An 8,678-nucleotide genomic window follows, 5' to 3' on the forward strand; every position below is an offset into this window, starting at 1 on the left:
CCCGCTCCCGCAGGGTTTTTTATTCTCTGACCGGACAGAAACCGGCATTGTGCAAATCCCGCCGGCAGCCTCTGAAAACAGCTGGCGCCGGCGGGATTTCATTATATTTTTGTTTGAACAAATCTCCGGCCCAGATGGGCCGAAGTCCCGTCGACGTGGCCACGGGTCACATCGGCGAAAACAGAGTAGCTTTAATACGGCGTCAACCATTGATGATGGTTGACGCCGTTCAGTGTCCGGGGGGGGGTTGCGGCATCGGGGGGGGGCGGTTGCGGCATCGGGGGGGGGGTTTGCGGCATCGGGGGGGGGTTGCGGCATCGGGGGGGGGTGTTGCGGCATCGGGGGGGGGTGTTGCGGCATTGGGGGGGGTTGCGGCATTGGGGGAGGTTGCGGCATTGGGGGGTAGGGATGGTGAAGGGGTAGGGGTGGTGAGGGGAGGGGGTTGGGGTAGGGGCAGCTGTGTGCAGAGGGGGGGGCGACGGTGCGTTGGCCCCGGGCATCCGTCGCCCCCCTCCTCTGCACGCCGCTACCCCTACCCCAACCCCCCCTCACCACTCCTACCCCCTTCACCACCCCTACCCCCCTCCAACGCCGCCCCCCTCCAACGCCACCCCCTCTCTCAACTCAACACCGCAACCCCCCCCTCTCAACTCAACGCCGCAAACCCCCCCCCCCTCCTCTCCTCTCAACTCAACGCCGCAAACCCCCCAACGCCGGGTCTGTCTCTCTCCTCCTCCTCCCCCCCCCCCCCAAAATGCCGGGTCAGTCTCTCTCCTCCCCCCCCCCAAAAACGCCGGGTCTGTCTCTCTCCTCCTCCTCCCCCCCCCCCCCCAAATGCCGGTCTGTCTCTCTCCTCCTCCTCCTCCCCCCCCCCCCCCAAATGCCGGTCTGTCTCTCTCCTCCTCCCCCCCCCCAAATGCCGCTCTGTCTCTCTCCTCCTCCCCCCCCCCCAAAATGCCGGTCTGATTCTCTCCTCCTCCTCCCCCCCCAACGCCGGGTCAGTCTCTCTCCTCTCCCCCCCCCCCCCAAACGCCGGGTCAGTCTCTCTCCTCCCCCCCCCCCCCAAAAAAAAAAACGCCGGGTCAGTTTCTCTCCTCCTCCTCCCCCCCCCCCCCCCAAAAACGCCGGGTCAGTCTCTCTCCTCCTCCTCCCCCCCCCCCCCCCCCCCAAGAACGCCGGGTCTCACCACTTCCGCAGCTGGTGAAACTGACGCGTATCGCGTCAGTCCGCTGCTGGCCCCTCCGGGAACGGAGAATAGCCGCCTAAAAGAAGGCCCCCACGCCGGAGTCATCCACACCAATTATGCTCGCCGGAAATCGGCGTTACGACGGTCTGCGGAGAATCTCGCCCCCGGTATGGCAATTTTAAGTGGCAGAATTGCAGAGGCATTGCAACAATTTTTAGCTATGTGGGTTCCTCCTGTTCCAAAAAGTTTAACAATTCAATTGGAGACGAGGTGTCTTTAAGACATCCTACCCAATGGAAATGGGGCAATAGTGCAAATGAAAATGGTGGGGACTGATTAATTTCCCATTCCTGTTGTAACTATGGCTGTCAAAATATTCTCTGGGTCAATTGCTCGGCATCCCCAGGACGTGGTTTGCATTAAGGAACAACACTGGCCAGAGCATGTGTCAAACCATCTGGTGATCTCACTGAATAGCAGGCGAGATGGTAAGTTTTACTGACAATCTGAAAGTACTCAGAGGCATGCTCCTCCAGTCTCACTAAATCAGTCTGGGCCTGTGCTAGGTTTTCAATCACTCAGCCCTCCCATTGGATCAAAGACTTGACCTTTTTCCTGACAAGAGGCTGCCTGATATTGCAGCTTTTTTGTCAGAATTTATGTCGCCTGATCCAGCGTGCATTGTTGCAGTCTGCAGTCCTCAAGCCCATAATGATGACCCTCAAAATAGACTAGGCCTCCCCCAGGACAATCAGGCAAACATTGGCCATGCTCTGATCCTCAATTGCTTCATGGAACCCACAGTTATCCTGACTTTCTGAATGGATCTAAGTATTCATGAACTCTATATTGTACTATATATCAAATGGTAGTTCTGAAATTAGCATTTTTACATTGGTTTTGAAATACTTCCACCATGAAAATGGCAACTCAATTTGTTCGATTGTCATTTAATATATATATTAGATAGATAAAACTCATGATGCACCTCTTAAGATTTTAACTTGTTCACAGATAGATTTAGGTTATTTCCTCGGAATAACAGGGAAGCTTTCCTGTGCCAAGTTTATAGTCTACTTGAGCATTAGCAACATCACATGAGGTAGACATGATAAATTCAGAGAAATTATAAACATTTAGAAGTGCTGCTTTTCTGAAATTTTAGTCAGAAAAATTAAACTTATGAAAAATTCTTTGCCCTTTTCCCACATGCTTATTTGTGTACGTTTTGAACACTGCATCTTTTCTTTCCAGTTTTAAATAACAGATGAATGCAAAAACCTTGAGTCTGTGAACGCATCACCTCAAAGCAGTTTACTTCTGAGTGGTGGTTCTTTGTAATTTAATCCTGCAGTAGTTTGCCGTTTACCACGTAAACTAAGCTGTGACTGATGTATGAGTTTGGTAGGAGTTACATTTGTCAGATCTTTCAGGACTTCACATTCTTTCTTCTCAGGAGAGGTGTCCCTCGCAGGTCCGGAAGGTAAGTGAAGGCCCCAAGCATCTTCCATACTTTTAGCAGCTATTTTAGTGGATCACCGGTCTCAAAGGAGGACTTTAGACTGTGCAAGAAACAAAAATGAAGGTTTTTTTTTAACGACCTCACACTTTGTCAGAAAATTGATATTCTATTACCAGCTTCTCAGGGTATTTAGTAATAAGCAATAAACGCAGGCTAGCCAGCAACTCCCACTTCCCAAGGACAACTCTTTAAACTTTATAGTTCCAATTATTTCCTCTGCACCAATAACACCTCTTTGGAAGTGAAATCTCAACGACCGCCTACAGAACTATGCCTGTGAGCTGGATAACAGTGCCCTAAGCCGCCATTGAAAGCTGCAGTGCTGCACTGTACATTGTGGATTGGTAGACGCAATTTGTTCAACAACCACCCTTCCAAATATCAAAATGAGCGTTTTTTTTAATGAAAATACTGACATTTGGGGGATTTTTTTTTATATAGAAAATGAAAAGCTGCTGAAAAGCAACCTTTGCAAATATCACTGCTGTCGCTTTGAGAAATTAATGCAGTGTATGTAATACTTCCTTCCAAAGACATTGCGAACCGACATGTCTGTGTGCTAAAACTACACAATTATCTGTGTATATTCAATTCCAAAAAACGAAATCCCATGGAGCGTATTTGTTATGAAGCTAGGCTTCTTTTCCTGCAACCAAGTATGTGAAATTCTTCCGACTAAGCTCTTTGAATGTGACTCCCAGGATGTCTCAAAGTGTTCATTATAATTTCTTGTTTAGTTTAAGGACACTTGTAAGTTTAGTGTCTGAATTTATGACAGATTTCACTGCTGCACTCTTAAGACTAATCACCTCCTGCACCACAGGAAACATCAACAATTGTTTGAAGAGTAACTTTAAGGAGTTACTCGCTGAGTTTTTTGGGCCATTTTGTGATAGCCAGCGAGAACAACTTTCCCTTTTCCTCTCTGGTCACTCAGGTACTCAACTCCGGTTGGAGTGAGCCTCAGTCCACAGATCAAATGTCGTAATAATTCGACTTAAATTACTTATCAGGCCATGCCGTAGGAATCCCCATAAGAAAAAACTGGGGATCCCTTCATGATAACCAAGTGTAAATTCCAGCTGTAAATCCCTTCAGGATCAACTGTGCAAGCAATGGAGGTGTTATGGTGATTCTGTTGTTAGGTTAGGGTTTTGTTTCTGTTGTCAGGGTAATGCATAATTAATTCAGGGTTTTTTGCTGCTGCTTCTATACTTGAGAATGTTGGATGCTGGTATTGTGCCCAATGTCGGGGAAACCAATCAACTCCCAGTATTATTGTCCCTCGCGTCACGATCAAATGAACAAAGATTGAAATTACTCCATTAACTTAGTCTGTAGATTTCTTTCAGTCTACTTAGAAAAAACAACGTTAAACATTTCTAGAGGGTGGAGTTGGGTACAGGACACACAAGACCTGTGCACTTTTCAAAGAGGGAATAGAATATCCAGCACTGGAAGGGCTATTGTTATTTATTAAAAAGTATTGATATTAATGTTCAGTTTAAGTTTTTTCTAAAATTATTCATCTGGATCAAATTTCAACCATTCTTGTGGGAAATTGCGTCCTGATATTGTTGTTGCTGTTTTGCATGGGTGCATTTTCTCTGTGCATTGCATAAGAACACAAATATTTTTTATCTTTTTTGTCGTGGCAACAATTAATATGAGAATATGAAGCTTTTGTTTCTTTTGGCTATACTAGAAAGGAATGTGTCGCAAAATGTGTCAATAAATCCAGAGGCCATTTCTTATGCTGGTATTTTCATAAATATATCTATTAATAGTTTGTAAAGATTTAGTTAACATTAAAAAATCCTTCCATTATTTTTTATTCTAATGCAAAAATTTGGTGGTGCAGCACTGTGAATGGGTTACGACAAAGTGTCCTCATGCTACATGTGGCAAAGCCGCAAGCAGATATGAATTGAAACCCATGTATCTCCAGTTCAAACTGCACTTGATTAGTGGTCGGTCTTTATATAACAACAACCATTTCTCTGGGACCAGTCTTGTATGTATTTATGTAGTGTAGAGTCTACGAAAATGAAAGGATCTGATAAACTGAGATCCTTTTGAGCCAAATGGGCACAACTGACAGTAATTTTCATGGGAGGTGGCCCCATAACCCACTATCAGTTTGGAAGCTCAGTGGAAACCTCCTGCAAAGCTGTGGGAGGAGATTGGGAGAACCCCTATGGAAATTATAATCCGAGATGCATTACTTGTTGGAGCGGGAGAAATAAACTGGAAAACCTGGCCTTGACCTTCCTGCTGCCAGATCAGGGAGCAGAATTGACATCAGTCCTGCAAACCCCCCCCCCCCCCCCCCCCCCCCCTTCCCATCTGGTGCCAATCTACCTGCTGGGACTAGGAATCATGAGGCATGTCTTTAAAAAAGCTCGTCATGAGTTGTTTGTTTTATTGATTAGTCTAGGGTATGTAAACTAGTTTTGATAGGAATCTTTAGTTGTTGGACACCCCATGTTACCAAAGGCCCAATTCCAAATCTCTTCCCACACCCAATGGTGCACTAAGTCAGACTTCTTTCTGTTTCCGTAGCTAATTGTTTCCTGGAACAGGTCACTAGTCTGTCATCAGAGGCTTATACCTTGGGCGGTCCACATCAAGCGTAACTGACCAAGAACCTGTCCCACTTTTAACACCAACCATTGATGCATTGGAAGGATTTGCAGGTTGGCACTCAACCTGTTTGGCTACATTAAGAATGCACCTTTCTTAGCCATCGAGTCTTGGGGTGGGAATCGAACCCAAACCTTCTGGCTTAGAGACAGGGGTTCGCCACACTGCACCCCAAGACTGTTACTAAAGGTGCAGCGACAATATCCAAAGAAAATTTGTGTAACTTTTTTGATATCGAGTGGGATAATTTTCTGATTTCCAGTCACCAGCAGCAGATATTAGAAACTGATCTAAATTTCTGAACAGAAAATGGCGGCACCGCATTTTTAAAATGGATGCCCAGTGGGCAATTGTTGACAGAACAAGAATAAAGGGCCATAGACACAAAATTAAATGGAAGTGATTTAGAATTAAAGACAGCAGAAACCACTTCAGCAAAGTGAGATGTAAGGCTGTGGAATTCAATTCGGAGATTAGTGGTCAAGGCAGAAAATATGGCAGCCATTCACAATCAGAGTGGCTTTAGGAAAAGGGGTTGAAGGAATATGGTAAGAAGATGAATAAATACTTCCATGGTCAGATTAGCATGGCTTGTTTCCATGTTGTAACCTTGTGGATCTCTAGTTTCCCAGGAATATGACGGTATGAAATTACCCCAAGATGTAAATATAAACCAGTTAAGATTTCTAGACATTAAAGATATTTCTAGATATTAAAGATGTCAAGGGATATGGGGGTACTGCAGGAAAATGGTGTGAAGATTGAAAATCAACCATGATCTAGTTGAATGGCACAGCAGGCTCACAGGGCTGAGTGGCCTACTTCTACTTCCTGGGCCCTTACGTAAAAAGAAATACTGGTAGGTGTGCAGTAAAACTATTGTTCAAACATATTTTTGTGCATTTAGTTTGAGTCGACAGTGAACATATTTCAATTAGATAATTTATAGAATATGCTGAAATAAGGTACATTACCAAAATATATATATGCTGTAAAATAATAGTGTGGTGATAAAAATTTTCCTTGTCACGTGTTGCTGTCTGTGAAGGGAATGTGAGAGCGCCCCCAGTTCTGGCACTTGAGTTGGATGACCTCAATTTGGGGTCCATTCTCTGTGTCCAGCTGTGTGAGGAGAAAAAAGCAGTAAGTGCTCTGCGCAAGCTGTTCATGTTGCCAGATTGGTGAGCGGCAGTGATGGCAGTTGAGGAGAAACCTGCTGCACAGTCTGCAAATGGGCAGAACTGGCTGGCAAAGAAGGAAACTTTAATCGCCGTAATACGCATTTATTTGTGAAATAATTCTGGGTATTTTTTTTGTCTACTGTATTATTAATGCAGCACTTGTGCCTCAAAGCAATGGGCTTGCATTTGGTTACCAGATCAACCAAATATTATATTGCAAGGCTGTGCAGGCCATTTTGTGCTTGTTAATTTGACTTTTAAATGACTTTGATCTGCAAATGTACGATACCCAGGCAAGAGGCCATTTCTGGCTCAAGCGTTTTGTTTCCTGATTTGTTTCCCACTTGCTGTTATGGTGTTTTTAAAATTTTGTATCGCCTTTCAATAATTTTGCATTTATTCTTATGTACGAATTATGCAGCAGATCTTGCGAAGAACTGAAAATGTATTTTAATAAGTAGGCAAAATTGTGCACTTACAAAAATGATCTGAATTGCTTTATGATTTTCAATGTTCTATGTAGCATTTATATTACTGTAAGCTTTTATCATTATACTTCGTTTTTGTGCATTGTGTGAAACATTTGGTTTTCTATTTAAAACAATACTATCCATTGTCTTTCAGTTCTAAACCATTTTAGCTCAGGGGTGTCTTGAACGATATGTAAGAATATTCCTGTTATTTGCAAAATCCAATATTTTAATAAATATTTTGATTTTCAGATTATTTTGTGCTGTGATTTTGTTTCCAATGATGAAAGGAATAACAAATGTTTAAATAGTTCCTTTCAAAAGCACAGGATGTTTAAAAGTGCTTCACAGCAGAGAACTGCTACTGGCCAAAAGTGAAGTTGTGACGAAGATAAGGGAAAAACTGGGAAAGTGGGGCAGGCCAGATGGTGGGTAGCCCACCGTCCTATCCGGGTATCATATTGAAAAGGTGCCCAACATCACTGACTCACTATTGAAGAAGGAAGATGGACATCCTGCAAATGAAGATTGATCTCTGAGGCTGGAAGATGTAACCTCTCCAGGTTAGTGGTTCAGCCAAAACATTTCTATGTCCGGTTTTGGGTGCATTTAGCAGGGTGTTCCTCACCGGCTGCAGCGCGAGAAAGACCCGGCTATTCAACGGCACTTTGCCAGCTCTTTTGGCCTTCCCTACCGAGGCTGCATTTTTAGTAATTTCCTGTGTGATGAGCTCAGTTCGTCAGTGCAGGAAGACGACTCGCGGATCGGGTACATTTTTAAAGGCAGCCACGATCTTTTGACCCCCCCTTAGCGACCGCACCACGGCCATCAGATCCCTCCCCCCAACTCACCCAATGTACCTCTTTTGGAATCCTTGAGCCACCCCACCCCCCACCACCCCACCTCTTGTTGACAAGACACCCCTGGGCCCGGCCCTTGGCATGGACAACCTGGCACCCCGACAGTGCACTGCCAGCCTGACAGTGCCAATGTGTGGCAGGGTGGCACTGCCAGGGTGCCGGGCTGGCAGTGCCATGCTGTCAGTGCCAAGGTGCCAGTAGGAGCGCCAGGATACCACCCTGCCCAATGCCTCACCACCCGGGGGCTTCCAATGGCTTGGTAGACCCCCTTCCCCAGGTACCATTACACATGTTTATATGTACCAGTACTAAACGGCGCCCTGGTGAGGTCTCCAAGTTGGCCAGTGAATCCCGGGCCCGAGCTAATGGCTCATTTGAATACGCATATCCCAGTGAGGGTGCGACAAGGTCGCTGAATCGCACCCCAGGACAGAGATTCTGGAACTAATTTTTAGAACTAATCAGACTTGTGCACTTGAGTTGCTACAACTATGATTGATGTTCAAGTTTGCCATTGTGCTTTGAAGCCACATTGTGGTATGAGAACCATAATAGTGGATTTTACCTCAGGAAGCGGTGCCACATGATAGACTGTAAAGTATGCTAAAGATTTAATTTCCAGCTGTTCACTTCCTCTTGATTAATGTTCGATGGAGAGACACCTGAACCCCCTTTCCAGACAGTAACATTCTCAGGCTGTAGAGTTTCAGGGAATGTTAAATTAATTCCCTCAATCACTGCAATGTGAACCATGTGCATAAGGTGCTCCGCTGAATCTCGCCAAGCACCTTGCAAACCTCTACCATCTTGAGGGAG

Source organism: Scyliorhinus canicula, chromosome 20 (genome assembly GCF_902713615.1).
Source record: "Scyliorhinus canicula chromosome 20, sScyCan1.1, whole genome shotgun sequence".
Lineage (NCBI taxonomy): Eukaryota > Metazoa > Chordata > Chondrichthyes > Carcharhiniformes > Scyliorhinidae > Scyliorhinus > Scyliorhinus canicula.